Here is an 18,796-nt window from a genome sequence, read left to right as displayed (position 1 = left end):
GTGTGATGACTATGCTTAGGTTAGACTCTAGGGAGCAAGCCTTTGGAATGACTGAAGACCTACCAGATAGTTGCCTCTTAAAAGTAGACGTTGGCCTTAGAAAAGTGGTGCCTCCTCCTACAAAAAAAGCCCTTAGCTGAGCTTTTGAACTCTAGTAGTCCAAATAGAATCATATCTAAGGGTGTTTCTAGGTACATTTGCCCACGATGCACGTCCATCCTATATAGGAAAGCCCCCCCCCCAACCCAAAACAAAAAAAATAATTTCAAGAGAGCGCTCAAAATGGTCGCCAAAAATGGCACAAAATTTTGAAATTTGTTTTTTTGTTAAAAATTGGCCGACTAAAATGTGATCCGCACATGTTTTGGAACGCGTATTCTGGCAATCCGAAATGTGCATTCCCGGTAGTATTTCAGAACCGGAACGTGTTTCCATTCTGGATGGCGTTCCCTAACCACTTGGGCCCGGAACGTCCGTTCTATTTTAGGGAGGAGAAGGTACGTTCGTTGTAACATGGCTTCATGTTCAAAGATACGATGCTTTATGGTAAGTATTGTGACACTTCTCAGAGACGTGCTCGAAAACCAACCCATCACAAGCGAATGGACCGTTTAATATCTCCTTGGTGTGGCTTCCATTTGAACGATGGGGTATAGACTAGTGTGCATCAAGATCAAACCAAGTATTTATTGGTGGCTACCGACTATGTTGCTAACTGTGACAAAGTTTATGTATGGAAAACATTTTCGCTGCCCTTTAAAGGTTTTAAGTGATAGACTCTCACTTTGTGAATGAGCTATTGGATACTATCTTTCAAAAGTATCATTACCCTCGCCAAGCAGGGAGTACAAATAAGGTACTCTTGTCCTTCTGAAGAAGACGTGTTATTTGCATCCTCATACCTAGGCTTAGGCTTAGGCTGTCCATGGGGTGTTGTGGGTCTATCGCACAACTTACAAAGCTACCACACAATACACTCAGTGTTAGGATTTGAAGGGCAACCTATTCTTTCAAAAGATGGGTTGTAGAAAACTGCACCCTTCCCTATAGAAGGGTCTATTTTCAGTTTGCCCTTCCAATGAAAAAATTTCGCATAATTTACAAGGCAAGATACTATATTGTGTCAATGAGTATAACCAATATACATATAGATATTATAAATGAGCATTAATATATATAAAATGTTTTTTAATTAGCCCTTCCATTGACATGTATTCTATTTTTTCACCCTTCTCTATAGAAGGATAATTTTTGAACAAGCCCTTCCAATGACAGACTCAAAAAAACTTTGGCCTTCGACAAAATGCCTTAAGCACAGCAGATGGGCGTCAAATCCTATCACTCAATACACTCCGTTCCACTCAATTCGAGTTCAATTCTACCCAGTAGTGGGTGGGCTCTATCAGGGTAGAGTGTCCATGGCCTAGTTGGTAGGCTATAAGGGGTATGAGCCTCCCGAAAACAGCCACGGGAGGGGACCCCCCACCTAGACACGCTAGCCTCACTCCACGCACTCGTGCACCGTGGGGACTCCACGCAAGGTTCCCCAGGGCACGCTATGACCCTCCGTGAGTGCGGCGGAGCCTGAGGCTACGTGGGGCTAGGGACCCGGAACGCAAGACCCGCGAAACGCAAACGGCCGTCGACCCATGGAACGCAACCACGCCCGAGCCGGTCCGTCCGAGCCGGGCCCTCCTGAGCCGGTGCCGTCCGCGCCAGGACCCCTTGAAGACAACACCTCGACCCGAGCCGGGCCCTCCTGAGCCGGTCCCGTCCGAGCCAGGCCCTTGAAGACAAAACACCCCTCCGCCCGAGCCGGTCCCGTCCGAGCCGGGCCCTTTGAAAGCAAACGCGCCCACCACGCACCTCAACCTGACGCATCCAGATTCTGGGGCGTCACACTTGGTATCAGAGCAACTCAACCCGACACGCCCAAATTCTGGGGCGTCACACTTGGTATCAGAGCTCCAGGTCCCGTTCCAGAGCTCCAGGCAAAGAGCTTCAGACCCTCGTGTCCGACGCGCACGTTCCTCACGACGGCCCCAACCTCCCTGGTCGGGTCGTCAAAATGCGGTGAAAAGAGCTCCAGGAAAAGAATTCCACGCCCCCGTCCCCGTGACGCGTCCAAACCCCGGGCCGTCACTCGTGACCCGTGCCGGTCCCGTCCGAGCCGGGCCCCCGTGAAGGCAACTCGACCCGAGCCGGTCCCGTCCGAGCCGGGCCCTCCTGAGCCGGTGCCGTCCGAGCCAGGACCCCTTGAAGACAACACCTCGACCCGAGCCGGTCCCGTCCGAGCCGGTCCCGTCCGAGCCGGGCCCACCTGAGCCGGTCCCGTCCGAGCCAGGCCCCCTGGAAGACAACACCTCGACCCGAGCCGGTACCGTCCGAGCCGGGCCCACCTGAGCCGGTCCCGGCCGAGCCAGGCCCTTGAAGAACAAAACACCCCTCCGCCCGAGCCGGTCCCATCCGAGCCGGGCCCTTTGAAAGCAAACGCGCCCACCACGCACCTCAACCTGACGCGCCCAGATTCTGGGGCGTCACACTTGGTGTTCGTCCAACTGTGTTCGTCGCGCCCCGGCCACTTTTGTGGCCCATGCTGAGCTGAAGACCCACTCAAGTCTACAAGAGACCACAGGGCCCCGAGCTAGCCCTCCAAATGACGTCCATACAGGGACACACAGGGATCAGTTTGAAGATTGAAGGATCAGCCAAAGCCCTCATGGTGTCATGACGCGCCAAAGCTACTTCGACCCGAAGACTGCATCTAACCAAGTAACCTTGCCCGATTCAAGATTCGGCGATTGGAAACCAAAGCTGGTGTCAGCCTAAGTCTACAACGCGCGTCCCACATGACGGTAAGCTTCCTTGCAACTTCGCAAGTGCTGCATTGCAACGGACTCTCCTTCACATTCGGCTTTCAAGAAGCCTCCGCGCGGACCAACGCAGCAGGTGGCTCCGCGCACTCCGGGTTACCTTTTTGGGGAATGCTCAAGTATGGGGAATTCTACTTGGGTGTTCAAAGCATACTTTTCAGCCTTCTGCCAAAAAGCCAAAAATACACACACACTCATTCCAAAATCCAAAAACAAAGCATTCTACCTACTTGCATTTGGGAACAATTTTGCTCACTTTGCACTTATATGCACCCCTTAGTCCCTTGGCCTCATGCATAGCCAAGCTCTCTTTTCCCCACGTTCGACGAGGACGTCGAACTCTCTTCAACCGGGGGTGTATATAAGGGGTATGAGCCTCCCGAGAACGGCCACGGGAGGGGACCCCCCACCTAGACACGCTAGCCTCACTCCACGCACTCGTGCACCGTGGGGACTCCACGCAAGGTTCCCCAGGGCACGCTGACCCTCCGTGAGTGCGGCGGAGCCTGAGGCTACGTGGGGCTAGGGACCCGGAACGCAAGACCCGCGAAACGCAAACGGCCGTCGACCCATGGAACGCAACCACGCCCGAGCCGGTCCCGTCCGAGCCGGGCCCTCCTGAGCCCGCGCCAGGATCCCTTGAAGACAACACCTTGACCCGAGCCGGTCCTGTCCGAGCCGGGCCCTCCTGAGCCGGTCCCGTCCGAGCCAGGCCCTTGAAGACAAAACACCCCTCCGCCCGAGCCGGTCCCGTCCGAGCCGGGCCCTTTGAAAGCAAACACGCCCACCACGCACCTCAACCTGACGCGCCCAGATTCTGGGGCGTCACACTTGGTATCAGAGCAACTCAACCCGACGCGCCCAAATTCTGGGGCGTCACATAGGCACATGTTTCCCGGCTGTTCTTATAACAAGAAAAGTCGGCTACTAGCGAATCAAAGTTATCAATGCAAAGCAACATTGCGGAAGGCTTGGCATGATTGATCTACAAAGGCCTCGATTCGATGAAGGACAACAGGTGTTGGTTGCAAAGTTCTTGAAGAAGGCACAAAAGTCAGCTTGGGAAGATCTTTTCCTTGTGCAGTATAGCTTCAAATCCTACAAGGTAACACCCTTTCTCTATAAATGAATGTCAGCTCAAAATTTATTCAAATTTATTCGTTTTCCACGCAATTGTCTGTGTTTTCTTTTTCGGCAAGTGTCATGGAAGCTTCACCCATCCCTTCTCCTAGTCGCGTTGATACTCCAATTTTCTTTTTCGTTGCCTCTCCCATGGAACCATGTGTGACCTCTTTGTAGGATCTTCCAAGCGGTTGTAGCTCAGGGGGCACTTCAGCTTTAGAATTCAAGAGCACAGAGGTGGATCCTCTCTCAGCAGGCCACGTGGAGAGTTCTTGAGAAACGAGACAAGGGTCCATGTTGCTTTCTTCCAAGGTTTGGGATCGACATCGAATTTTGACTACAACAATATCAACGAATACATCCAAACAACCCATGGAAGAGTCGGATGTTACAAAGCAGCTCAAAGACCTAGAGAACCTCTTCAACCACTCCCTTGCAGAAATTCCTAGTCTCAAGAGACACCTAGAGTTGTCAAAGGCACGCCTATAGATGTTGTAAGTAGCAAATTCTAACCTCTACGCTCACCTCTCTCTACAGAGATCTGGCAATCACAAACCTGATTCTTGCGTGCGCACACACTTGATAAGGCACCGGCAATAACATTGCGAGTAGAGAGGCTGGTTATTCGCCACTTGTGGGACACCAAAGTCCATGGACGAGTAGAAAATTTCAGAAATTAGCTATGTCAATCTATCTTGGCTCTTTAATAATCTAATACTGTATGAACAAACAGTTTTGATGCAAGATTTTTGCTTGCATCAGCTAGGGATTGAGATCCTGCTGCTAGCCCCCTCAACCACATGCTTCAGAGTTGTAACGTCCCCCTCTTTGTACAAGGCTATTGTTAACCTTGCTATGCCTCGATTGATGCTTCCAGTTGAGGAGAAAGTAAAAGCCTACATGTAGCCAACAAAACCCTTTGACTTTGTGAATCATGTTGGATGCTATCCAAACATTTTTAAGGATCTCTACAATGAAAATATACACATATTTTAGAGGATGCTCAAGTTCGGAAAAGGTGGGAGATGGATAAATGACCCTTATTCTATCGAGGATGTCTTCCTCAATGATAATACCCTCTACATGAGGTGTTTACACTTGATGAGAGGTGTTTTGACAGATGTCCTTGAGCACATCAGTGATCTTGGTGCTATGCTACTCTTGAGGCCTCTTGTGCAGGGGCTTGCTACTCGTTTCCTTGATGTAGTTGATGGGGATATCAGAAACTGAATGGGGGTGGAAGCTTGATGATAGCATGTCTATCTATTGGGTGGATCGCCATGGTGCATACTTCCACAGTCGACTAGACGGCCACTTTTATAGCTTCGCACCTCAAGGAGCATTCGACCTATCCGATCCCGCTGTATCTTTTGAAGCGTCACATTTCTTTTTCTAACTACTTCTCATAATAGTTTAGGTTTAGCTTTTACCATCTGGTCGAATGTGGAAGTATGTGCCATCATGGGGATCCACCCAATAGGTAGGCATGTTGTCATCAAGCTTCCATACCATTCGGTTTCCGATATACACATCAACTATGTCAAGGGAGCAGGTGGCAAGCCCCTGTACAAGAGGCCTCAAGGGTGGCATAGCATCAAGATCACTAAGGTGCTCAAGGATATCTATCAAAATACCTCTCATCAACTGTAACTGCTTCATTGAGAGAGTATGATCAATGAGGAAGACATCATGGATGAGATTAGGATCATTGATCCATCTCATGCCTCTCCCGAACTTTAGCATCCTCTCAAACATGTGTATATTTTCATTGTGGAGATCCTTGAAAATGTTAGATAGCATCTTAACATGATGCGAAGGTCAAAGGGCTTTGTTGGTTGCATAAAAGTTTTTACTTTCTTCTCACGTGGAAGCATCAATTGAGGCACAACAAGGTTAATAGTAGCTTCGTACAAAGAGGGACCCAATATGATTCGAATGTCAAAGGGCTCTCTTGGGTGCATGTAAGCTTTTACTTTATCCTTAGATGAAAGCATATATCGAGACACAACAAGGTTAACAATAGCCTCGTTCAAAGAAGGGGCAACATCCTCTCAAACATGTGTATATTTTCATTGTGGAGATCCTTGAAAATGTTAGATAGCATCTAATATGATGCGAAGGTCAAAGGGCTTCGTTGGTTGCATGTGAGTTTTTACTTCCTTCTCACATGGAAGCATCAATTGAGGCACAACAAGGTTAATAGTAGCCTCGTACAAAGAGGGGACCCAACATGATTCGAATGTCAAAGGGCTCTCTTGGGTGCATGTAAGCTTTTACTTTATCCTTAGATGGAAGCATCTATCGAGACACAACAAGGTTAACAATAGCCTCGTTCAAAGAGAAGGCCCTGGCAACTCTAAAGTGCGTTGTTGATGGACTAGAGACGGGATCTTCACCCCTAGCTACTGCGAGAAAAAAACTTTCACCCGAACTGTTAGTTCATATAGAATTCGATTATTAAAGAGCCACCACAAATTGACATAGCTAATGTTCTACACTTTCCTATTCGGCCATGACAAATGACCAACCTCTCTACTCACAGTGTCGCTGATAAGCCATCCAAAATGTGTACGCAAGCGTGAGTCATGTTTGTGATTGCCAGCTTGCGGTTGAGAGAGAGGAGAACATAGATATTAGGAACTGCTACATTTAACACCTATAGGTGTGCCTTTGATAGATCTAGGCATCTCTTGAGGCTATGAATTTTTGTAAGAGTTGGACTGAGGAGGTCTTTAGGTCTCTGAGCTCCTTCGTAACATCCGGTTCCTCCAGCTTGGGTCGTTTGGATGTATTTGCTGATGCTGTTGTAGTCAAAATCCAACGCCGAGTGCGAACTTTGGAGGCAAGCGAAATCTTGTGGCTTGGACTCTTGCTTGGATTCTTGCTTCGTTTCTCAAGAACTCTTTGGGCTCGAGTCTCCCCTTAGGGTATGACCGCTTGGAAGATCCTCCAAAAAGCTCACACAGGTTACCTTCAGAGAGGCAGTGAAAAAGAGAACTGGAACATCAGTGTGTCTAGGAGAAGGGACGGATAAAGCTTTCATAACTCTTGCAGAAGAAGAAAATACAAAGAGTTGTAAGTAAGATTAAGAAACAAATATTTTACTACCTTTATAACCTAAGGTGCTTTCAAAATAGCTCAGCAGTACCCAAGGAAGAGGGTCCAACACGCACTCTAGGTGACTGGCTTCAGTTCTCAGGTTTTCTAGAGGAGTTACAAAGTATCCAGCTCTGCAGGGCATGAGAGGGGTGCAGAGCATGTGTCAGAACATCACAGAGGCAGTACCAGCTGAGTGGCTCACACCTCTAGAGACAGCAGCTCCCAGATGGATGGGGCCTTCACGTGACTGGAGGTCCTCATCGCAGTTCAAGCTTGCTCAGAGACTGTACCCTCCATGTTCTTCGAGATACATGGCGAGGGTCGGCTACACAGAGTCTCAATAGAGGCTCCACAGGTTGCAGAGTGCTGTTTTCAGAGGATCCAAGTACTGGGCATCTGCGGGAGGACTTGTGTCATCGATCTTGACCCAATAGCTCTTGAGACATGCCATTGGAGGCTTTGGGCTTGGGAGAGCTTTCCACTGGCACGAGTGCAGTGGGATCTTAGAGAGTGGTTTTGGAGGGACCCTTTCTTCTCAGCCGACCATCCAAGGGTCCCTTTCTTTCAGTACACTGTTTGATTGGGACATCACATACTGGCAGCACTCACGGAGAGAGGCTCGTCCTGCTGCAGCACCTCATTGGCAGGAGGAGGGTCATACAATTGAGTTCTTGTCAGCCTTTTGGGCGAGGTTGTGGGACGCCAGACAACCGCGGCGAGTCACTTTGTTCCAGTGTGGCTAGTTGCACATAGAGCTACAACAGTGGGGAGCTGGCTAGTACATAGTGGCCTTTCGGCAACATCGTAGCTTGTGACCATCTTTTGGAGAGTCAGCGTCACTGTCTGCTGGACTGCCCTATGGCACAACAGTTTTGGCTTCGGGTCCTTCGGCTGATGCCAACTCTTTCCATAGCACGACAGTACACTTGGGGGGCAGCTGCTTGGTCCACTCTCACGGGCCTTGCACTGCAGTTTGAACTATTCTCCACCAACAAGATGATAGTGATAAGGGGGGTCAACCGACACTCCAACTTGCTACAGAGCTTACCCCACAAGAGTGGTACAGTGAGAGAGAGGTGTGTTGGAATCTGTGGCCTGACACTGGTTCATTTGGCAGGCCCGCTGCTTCCGCATCTTTGAGGCTCGCCTTGTGCCACCAGCGGAGATTGTTCGACGATTTTGGTTGGAGTTGATCCATACTCTTAGGGGACAGTTCGAGAGACTTCAGGGCAGCTCCGACCGCATGTGGAGCGCAGAGAGGAGTTCCTTCGACTTTGGTGCCCTGTGCCTTTCTTCAACATGGTCCGGAGTGAGCTCAGATGGCACTACCATCCACTTGTGTGGCTTTTCTCTCCTCCCATCTCTTGATTTAGTCCTCATTGTACATATGCTGTTTTTTCATTGGGAGAGTCTTTCCTTATGGTTGATGTAGCCCTCTCTAGTAGAGGTGGTTGTAGCCCTATGGGCAGTTTTATTAACTAATAGAAGGATCTTTTTCTCGGAAAAAAATAAAATCTCAGCAGTTCTTTGATCCACGTGTCAACAAAAGAAAAAACTAAAGCGAATATTAGATTGAAAGCACTAATATAGGTACAAGAAAAACATGCTGCCTCCGACGGTAGCATAGGTTATTAGAAATGAAACTGGTTCGCATCTCCCATGCCTGACGGTGGCATTGGCAGACATAATTGAACTTGGTTGTAGTGGTGCAAATTTCACTCGTAATCCCTCACAACCAAGTGCCACGGCATAGGTTCTTACCTGTAAGGTGCAGTGGAATGAGTATCATACTTTCTCAAGATGAGTGATCCATATTTGCTCAAGGTTCCTTTTAGTTCTTATGGAAGGGAGAGCCTTCCATTCTTAATGGAGAGTGCTATGATCACGAACAAAGTGCGTGGACACTGTGCGTGCAAGTGTATGAGGCTGAGAGATAGAGAGAAGAGAGATACGACACCAGAGACGTTATAAAACCCTCCTCCGAAGGCCCCACTCTTGTCGGCGAGAGTGGTCTACTATTGATTGCACAAACGGGTACAATGATGATGCATGGAAACTAATGCAACTTGGGGCTATGTCGGTGACGACGACGGGGATGGCGACAATGACCTAAGGGCTGAAATCTGCAACCTTCTAACTGCTGTCCACAAAACGCTATCTGCTGAATTTTTGGGCTGATTTGGACTGCTGAAAAACGCAGATTTGGCTGCGTTTTTGGGAGGCTGAAATGGTTTGTCAAAACACTGATGTCTGCAGATGTTTATGGCTGAAAACGCTGCTGTACTTGTTGCTGAAAACGCTGATTGGTCTGCTGCGAATGAAGGCTGAAAACGCTGGTAAATGCAGCCTGTAGCGATGGTGAAAAACGCTAGGTGTTGGGGGAATGTGGTGGTCCAGAGGCTTGCTGAAAATGCCAAGCAGGAAGGGTTCTGGCAATGAGCAAAACGCTAGGGCTGATGGGGTGCTTGAGGGGTTCTTGCTGAGAGAGGGGAGTACCTGCTGCCAAAGACCTATTGTGCTCCTTGCTCATCTGCCAAAGAGTGCTAGCTTTGGTTTGCTTATATATTTTCTTACCCAAATTGCCCTACCTTCTTTTGTTGGGAAGTCACTTAAATTAATAAGTGAAAAATATCAAAAATAGAAAAAATAGGCTAAATGCACTGGAAAAATCCCCTAACTGATTCTAATGGATTCTGATGGGAATACTGATGATCATGCTGTGTGCAAGCAGAGGATATGCATCTATACTAAGTGACTGGGCATGTACGGTCTACGAATAGACTCACAAAAGTGCGAGATTACTTCTAATCTAGACTGACTGGACTTGACGGAAACCCTGTTATGGTGTAGCTTGTCCACGGACACATAGGGTTGGATGTGTCACGTGACATCCCCTCCTTTTTAAAGTGAGGTACTGGTACCGAGCTGCATGGCTTCCTTGTAGTCTGTTAACAACTCTGGATAATCCTTGAAGAACTCTTCGTCTACCCACACTGCTTCATGGGTTCCTCGATCCTTGAACTTCAAAAAATATTGTCGCACTTGCTTCTTCGAACCATGGTGAAACCGATGCAACAACACTTGCTCCGGCTCCATGACTTCAGCTTCATTGATGATCTCCGGTTCTTCTTCTTCCGAAATGTCCTTTGGAGGTGTTCCCTGAAACACTTTCAACCAAGAAACATGGAAAATGTTGTGCATTGACCATGAGTTAGGCAACTGCAATTTCATTGAAACCTCATTTATCTTTTTAAAGACTGGAAATGGACCATACATACGAAAAGACAACTTTGGACACTTCTTTCTAACTTGCTTAAGACGTTGCTTCATGATTCTTAAATACACCCAATCTCCTTCCTTGATCGAAACATCCTGACGATGCTTATTAGAATGCTGTGAATAAGATTCTTGAGCCTTGCTTGGCCGAAGCTTCACACTCTCAGAAATTTCATCCAATGACTGACTTTCAGCATTGGCATCAGGCATTTGACTGACCAAGCGAGTCCAAAGTGACTGGAACGGACAGCCAAAAGCTGCCTCGTACGGAATTCGACCAATAGCAGAAGAAAAAGAGTCATTCAAAATAGCCTGTACTAATGGAAGATAGAGCTCCCACTGAAACTGCTGATCATGCACATATGACTTTAAAACATCAAAAGCCAACTGATTGTAAATTTCTGTTTGACATTCACTCTGAGAGTGTGAAGCTTTTCTCTCCCATACAAAAAATGCTTCCACCAAGTTTGCATTCAAGGAACACTCAATGTTTAACGATAGTTGATCGTTTCAGCAAATTTTGCATGTTGATTCCTTGTAAAGCCACAGTTACTGCACAAGATGTAGCACGGTTGTTCATTAAGCATTGGTACCCCCTCTGTGGTTTGCCAAAGTCAATTGTTTCAAATAGGGATGTTAAGTTCACGTTCAATTTTTGGCGCGCACTCTTTGAAAATTTTGGAACTAAGTTGAATTTTTCATCGGCTTTTCTCTACCATACAGAAAATGCTTCCAATGCTTAAGAGAGTGAATGACAGACAAAAGTTCTTTATCATAAAGTGAATAATTCTTTTCCGCACTATTGAGCTTCCGGCTAAGGAAAGCTACTGGACGACCATGCTGCTGAAGCACAGCGCCTATGGCGACATTGCTCGCATCCGTCCATACCTCAAAGGGATCATCCCAAGAGGCAAGGATAAGACACGGTGCTTCTGTCACCGCAACCTTGAGAGCTGCGAAAGCCTCAATAGCTGCCTCGTGCAAGTCTACGCGTTGACGGCGAGTCTTTACCCCTTTGAAAACATTAGTCATAGGTGTAGCAATGCGTGCAAAATTCTCTATGTGCGAACTATATGCTTGACATAAACCAAGAAAAGAACGCATATCATATGCAGTTTTGGGCAAATCCCAAGTACGAACCTGTTCCACCTTCGCGGGATCTAGCTTGACGCCTTCTACAGAAATGATATAACCTAGATAAGTGACTTCAATAAGAAAAAATTCAGACTTCTTAGCTGCAATGTACAACTGACACTCATCCAAACGAGTTAGTACCCTTTCAACATCTCTTTCATGTTGTTCCCACGATGCAGAAAAAATGAGAATATTATCTAAAAAGATGAACACACATACACCGACCATATCGCCGAAACGACCTATCATGAGACGATTGAATGTACCCACAGCACCTGTCAATCCAAAAGGCATAACAATATACTCCCATTGCCCTCGCTTGGTGCGAAAGGCGGTTTTGAAAATGTCGCCTTTGAATACCCGTACCTGATGGTATCCACTTTTGAGATCGACCTTGCTAAAAACCTTTGCCACATTGAGCCTATCGAGGATATACTCAATGCGAGGCATCGGAAACTTGTTCTTGACGGTCATCTTGTTTAATGCCCTGTAATCAACACACAAACGAGATGAACCATCTTTCTTGCAAACAAACAAAATAGGAGCAACAAAAGGACTTACACTAGGACGTATGAATCCTCTAGCCACCAACTCCGTGAGTTGTCGCTTTAACTCTTCCTCCTGTGTCTTGTTCGAGCCTTACTGACAGGCTGTGCTCCCTCCATAAGCTCGATGCGATGGTCCTTCGGCCGCTCAGGTGGGAGACGAGGTGGAAGATCATCCTGCAAAAAGAGATGTTTAAACTTCGTAAACAACTCTGAATACTTAGCTGGAGCCTGAATGCTCTGGGAAACTGGAGCAGCATAGATGAATGCCGCTTGTGCTCCTCGTCGTAATTCACGCTTTATCTGCACATGAGAGATAAGAGGCAAAGAATGCAAGCCCTCCTCAGCACGAATGATGAGGGGGGAATCAATTTTGGCATGTAAAGTGAGAGTGTTAGCCTCCCAATCAATGAGAGGGTTGAGTTCACAAAACCATCTTATGCCCAAAATCATATCACATCCTGAGAGAGGAGACACAAGAAATTTCCTATTGAAAGAAGCTTGTTGATTGGTAAACATCACATCAAGGCACTCCTTCGTGATGAGAGAGTCCATACCAGGAGCGAAATGAGAAACCTCAAGAGGAGATTTCTGACTAACCTCTAGGCGGACCCTCTCAACAAGAGGGGGACTAATCATTTCATGCATACTGCCTGGATCAAACAATATGATAAAACGCTGACCCTTTACATGACCATAACACTTTATGAGGAACTCATCAATGTGTGTGTCAGAGTTAGGAGAAGATGTAGGTTGGTTTGTGATAGTGCTTGTGGTTGCTGTGGGTGTCTTTTGTTCTTTAGATGGGACTGTCTTAGTACATGTCTTCTTATTTGACCCTTGACGTGACATTGAAAACATCTACCTTCTTTAGCATAAATCACTTGTTCTTCAGCCGTGATGTATCCTCCTACAATTCCTTGTGCAGCTTTTTCATCTGGGGTTAGCTTAGGTTTTGCAGGTGCTTTAGCTTTACCCTTAGATTCATTGTTAGAGTTTTTTTCCGAGGAATTAGAGGAAGAAGGGCTAGAAGAATTACCATTCTTACCATTCTTACCGTTCTTACCATTCTGCGTGGTCGGAGAATTTTGAGAGGGCCCTTGAGAAGTCTTGTTCTCCTTAGGCTTTCCCTTGTTGTGCTTCATCTCTTGGGAGAGAGCAATCGCTACGGCCTTGTTGAGATCCGCAGGGTCAAAGACTTCTACATCAAACTTTATGTATTCGTCTAACCCAAAGAGGAAAGCCTCTTTGCGCTCATCATCCGATTTGCGTAATTGAGTGCCGAGCTGCAAAACACGGTTAGAAAAAGACATGACTTGCATACCATGTTGCTTGAGATTGGGCCAATCTTCCTTCAATCGTGCGAGGTACTGAGGTGGCATAAACCGCGCCTTGAGCTTGTCTTGGAAATCAGCTTAATTAAAGGGAAGGGGCGTGAATTCATCGGCTTCCTCTAGGTGCACAGCTAACTGTGCCTCTTGCCATTCGTGGTACCAATTGATGGCATCACTGGCAAGGTACATAGCTGCCGTCAAAACCTTGCTATTTCCTGTCTTCTTAGTTGTCGCAAAATAAGCATTAAATTGATGCAACCAAGAATGAATAATCGTAGCATCCATCTTACCATCATACTTACTGAAAGTCAACTTCTCTGTGACTGGATGGTTGGAATCTGCATTGTGGCTTGCGCCACTTGATGAACTCCCACGATCTTTGGCTGGTTCGGACTTCGAGGCAAGTACTTGTCGAATCAATTCTTGAGTGCGTAGATCTCGTTGAGCCTCATGCTCGATCTCCAAGGCCACTCTTTGAGCTTCACGCTCGGCTTGCAAGGCCACTCTTTGAGTTGCACGCTCGGCCTCCAAGGGCGCGCTTTGAGCTGCACGATCAGCCTCCAAGGCCGCGCTTCGTACTGCCGCTTCCTCCTTTCTTTGTTCTAATCTTTCTTTTCGTTCGTCGCGTTTGCGTTCTAAAGCAAGGTGATTTGCTTCTTGTTTGGCCATCATGTTTAACATCTGCTTGACCATTGCCTCCATAGGGTTTGGTACACTTGGTGGCGTAGATGGCGAAGGGGGAGGGTCGAAAAAATCTCCTGGTGGGGAAAATTCTTCGTCGCCTCTCTCATGCTCATCACCTGTAGCGAAGTATCCATTCCGCTTCGCGAGACGACCATGCACTATGATCTTTGGTTCTTAAGTCCACGAGGAACTTGGGTTCTTGGGGGTCTTGAGGTTTTCTTTCGCTTGCAAACCGTGTTTGAGAAGGATCTTCTCTTCACCCGAGTTCTACTCCTTTCCGCGGGCGCACCCCTTTGCGGCCTTGCGCTCACACCAAGGTTGCTTTTTCACACCTCACGTCGATTGACCGGCCGCTAAGTGCACGGTCCGCTCTCAATGAGTGAAAAGAGACACAAGGGGAGGCTGGACAAGCCCTTCTTTCCTGGGATTCTTGTCACTCTTCAAAAACACGATTAGGAATCGACAGCCCAAGCGAACTTGGGTTCGTGCGGCCGCAACAAGCAAAAAAAATTCTTGTGATGCTTGTGGTTCTTTTCTTGAGTGATACAGAACACTGCCAAAGCTCTGATACCAATGTAAGGCATAGTAACAGGGAATGGCCATTTTCAGGTCCCCGTTTCCCGTTCCCATCACAATTTTCCGTTCCGAATCCCTGTTCCGTGTTTCAAACGTGAGTATCTGAAACAGGGAATGGCATTTCATGCATGTTGCCGTTCCCGGTTCCCCGTTCCGATTTCCCGTTCCGGGTAACTATGATGTAAGGTGCAGCGGAATGAATGTCATACTTTCTCAAGATGAGTGATCCATATTTGCTCAAGGTTCCTTTTAGTTCTTATGGAAGGGAGAGCCTTCCATTCTTAATGGAGAGTGCTATGATCACGAACAAAGTGAGTGGACACTGTGCGTGCAAGTGTATGAGACTGAGAGATAGAGAGAAGAGAGATACGACACCAGAGACAGTATAAAACCCTCCTCCGAAGGCCCCACTCTCGTCGGCGAGAGTGGTCTACTATTGATTGCACAAACGGGTACAATGATGATGCATGGAAACTGATGCAACTTGGGGCTATGTCGGTGATGACGACGGGGATGGCGACAATGACCTAAGGGCTGAAATCTGCAACCTTCTAACTGCTGTCCACAAAACGCTATCTGCTGAATTTTTGGGCTGAGTTGGACTGCTGAAAAACGCAGATTTGGCTGCGTTTTTGGGAGGCTGAAATGGTTTGTCAAAACGCTGATGTCTACAGATGTTTATGGCCGAAAACGCTGCTGTACTTGATGCTGAAAACGCTGATTGGTCTGCTGCGAATGAAGGCTGAAAACGCTGGTAAATGCAGCCTGTAGCGATGGTGAAAAACGCTATGTGTTGGGGGAATGTGGCGGTCGAGAGGCTTTTGCTGAAAACGCCAAGCAGGAAGGGGGCTGGCGATGAGCTAAACGATAGGGCTGATGGGGTGCTTGAGGGGTTCTTGCTGAGAGAGGGGAGTACCTGCTGCCAAAGGCTTGTTGTGCTCCTTGCTCATCTGCCAAAGAGTGCTAGCTTTGGTTTGCTTATATATTTTCTTACCCAAATTGCCCTACCTACTTTTGTTGGGAAGTCACTTAAATTAATAAGTGAAAAATGGGCCTTGGATCATCGAGAGCCTAAAGTTGTTGATACCATGTGAGAGTGCGCGTGAGCGGAAGCGTGAGAGAGGAGAGGGGAGAGAGAGACAGAAACACAAACGCTAAATGTGGGGAAGAGGAGGCGATCAGCCCCCCAAGACTACTATGATCAGAAGATTCCATCAATACATCAGATGATCTCTATGTGATGAGATGTGGAAGTCCTTGGCTCCATAAATAGGTGCCCAAGGGGAGGTAGGGCAAGGCTTGATAAAAATCCCCACGACCCAACAGAAAAATGAAATATATGAGGGCTTTCGGACAAAGTGGGCGGCCGGCCCAGAAGTGGACGGCCGGACAATGCAGTCTGTATGCGTATGCAAAGTGTGGCCAGCCCGGAGGTACACTAGCCATACATGCATGCCCTAGACCTGTGAAGCAACAGAGTGGTGTAAGTCTAACAATCAGATCCGAATCACTCGGGGAGATGTCTACAAGACAGCTTTTCGGACAACTTTTGGTTTATATGAATTTTTGGTGATTCCTTTTGGACTCACAAATGCTCCAGCAACATTTAATTGAATGATGGATAGGATTTTCCGAGAGTATCGATCTTTTGGGGCACTTTCTTTGACGACATTATTGTTTTCTCCAAGAATGATGTAGAGCACAGACATTATCTGCTATAGATCTTTCAGGCATTGCGAAAGCATAAATTGGTTATCAATGCCAAAAAGAGTGAGTTTTTCTTACCAGAGATACATTTCTTGGGGCACATTGACTCAGCAGAAGGAGTGCAGATGGACCCCAACCAAAATCGAAACTATCTGCGATTGGCCTGACCTCAAGAATGTTCATGAAGTTCGAAGCTTTTTGGGTTTGTACTCTTATTATCGGCGGTTCATTTGGAAGTTTGCAAAGATAGCTTCACCTTTGCATTTACTGACTCAAAAAGGAGTCCCTTTCACGTGGGGACCGATAGAGGTGACTGCTTTTCAGACGCTCAAAGAAAAATTGATTACCGGACTAGTGTTGGTTTTGCCAGACATGCAAAGCCATTCGAAGTTTTTTGTGATGCTTGTGGTCGTAGTCTGGGAGCAGTTTTGATGCAAGAAGGCCATGTCATTGCTTATGAAAGCAGGATGTTTTCACGGCCAGAATCGGTAGCACAGATATATGAGAAAGAGCTATTGGCAGTGATCCATGCTCTTACACAGTGGCAACACTATTTACTCGGAGCTGATTTTACAGTCTTTACGGATCATCAGAGCTTACGCTACTTCTTGTCACAGAAGCAGCTTTGAGAAAAGCAGATGCGATGGGCTAACATCCTGTCATAGTTTCACTTCCAGATTGTCCATGTTCAGGGACAAAAGAATTTAGTGGCAGATGCATTGTCTCGGAAGCCCTTGGTTTTGGCTATTTTCGTGATTCATCACAGAAGCTTCGAGGATATGGTTGATCAGTACGCCACAGATTCCGACTTTACTGACATTTTTACTCGGATACAGAATGGGGAGAGTTTTTGGTTATTTCGTACGCGATAGCTATTTGATGCGAAAAATGATGATGTGCGTTACACAACCTTCGAGGGAAAAGGTCTTGACAGAGTGCCATTGTTCACCTTTTACGTGTCACCGCGGTATAGATACCACTTTAGAGGGTGTGGAGCGTTACTTCTATTGGCCGAGACTCAAAAAGGATGTGGATGACTTTGTTCGCAATTGTTTAGTATGCCAAAAGGTTAAGTTTGACAGGCATAAGGCACATAGACTACTACAACCTTTATCCATTCTGAACGCCCCTGGGAAAGCATTGCTACGATGGCATCTGGACAATCATAGACAGATTCAGCAAGCAAGCTCACTTTATTCTAGTAAAGAAAACGGTCAGACCTGATCATTTAGCGAGACTGTTCATTGCTCAAATTTTTCGCTTACATGGCATGCCTCGGACGATAGTGTCGGACAGAGATCTCCGATTCACCAGTTTGTTTTGGAGGGAAATTTGGGAGAACATTGGTACGCGGTTCCAGTTCTCATCATCGTTCCACCCGCAAACAGATGGGCAATCTGAGATAGCCAATTCAACGGTTTTGGATTTATTGAAGCCTTACATCTTTGATTAGAAGACTCAATTGAAAAAATATTTTCCTTTGGTGGAATTTGCCTACAATAACATGGTTCACTCTTCGACGGGGAAGGCGCCATTTGAGGTAATCGAAGGTGCTAAGAAGATCCCTCCCTTTCTAAGCACCAAGGACAAGATTTTTGAAGCCTATTAGTATACCAGGGATTTGGATATCACTTTTGCAAAGGTTTTCCAAACTCTAGAGAAGTCTCAAGCACGGCACAAGAAGGTAGCAGATAGACATAGACGTGACTTGATGTCACAAACTAGTGACGTGGCTGCTGGCTGTCCAGTACACACACACACACTCCTTCAATCATGGACAGTCCCCGACAGAATTGATGATGTGGCTGCAGTGTACGGAAAGGCCCGTAAAAAGTGGCGTATTCTGCGGGATTGACTGACACTTCGCATGCTATACGGACGTTCGCTTATTGCGACAGTTTTTACAACAGCTTGGAAAAGCTTTTGGCTACGCAATTTGAGAGAGAGAGAGAGAGCTTTTGTCTCAAGAGAGAGCTTGTGAGAGAGAGAGAGCTTTTAATTTTGAAGCTTTTGGGCTTTGCTTTTGGCATTCCTTGTAAACCTTTAAATAAGAGGGCAGGCTTCGCACTTCTCAGAGCATTTGGACGCAGAGTCTGAGAGTGAGAGCCTCCCACTCGCTTGTACTTTTTGCAACAGATTAATACAAAAAGAAATACTGGAAGGGGCGCCAGTCTTTGGGGCCAATACTGTCGCGGTAGAATCTCGACTTGTAGTATGCAAGTCTGTTACAGTGGTATTAGAGCACGGCCGATTTCTCTTCTACGGGTAATCCAATCCTTTCTACGCGGCACTTATCGCTTCAAACAAAGATCAATCAACTTCCTTTGCATCCGGAGATGCCAGAAGCGATCACAACGAAGATTCATGCAAGGAGTACGGCCTGCCTCGGCCTACTCAGGTCGAGATCGAAGAGATGGAGCGTCGACGATTGATCGGCGATGCAACA

General features: G+C 47.0%; 1 long non-coding RNA gene across 1 annotated transcript in view; it reads left to right on the top strand.

The window, feature by feature from the left end:
* The first annotated feature begins 380 nt into the window (after positions 1 to 380).
* LOC147421416 (uncharacterized) overlaps positions 381 to 18,796 on the top strand; it is a 69,001-nt gene continuing 50,585 nt past the window's right edge. The window contains exon 1 of the long non-coding RNA XR_015186725.1: positions 381 to 497. This is a non-coding gene — a long non-coding RNA (uncharacterized LOC147421416). The remainder of the gene's footprint in view (positions 498 to 18,796) is intronic.

The sequence above is a fragment of the Adiantum capillus-veneris genome, chromosome 27, assembly GCF_014529385.1.
Source record: "Adiantum capillus-veneris isolate H3 chromosome 27, ASM1452938v2, whole genome shotgun sequence".
NCBI lineage: Eukaryota > Viridiplantae > Streptophyta > Polypodiopsida > Polypodiales > Pteridaceae > Adiantum > Adiantum capillus-veneris.
This window is presented reverse-complemented; position numbering and strand designations above follow the sequence as displayed.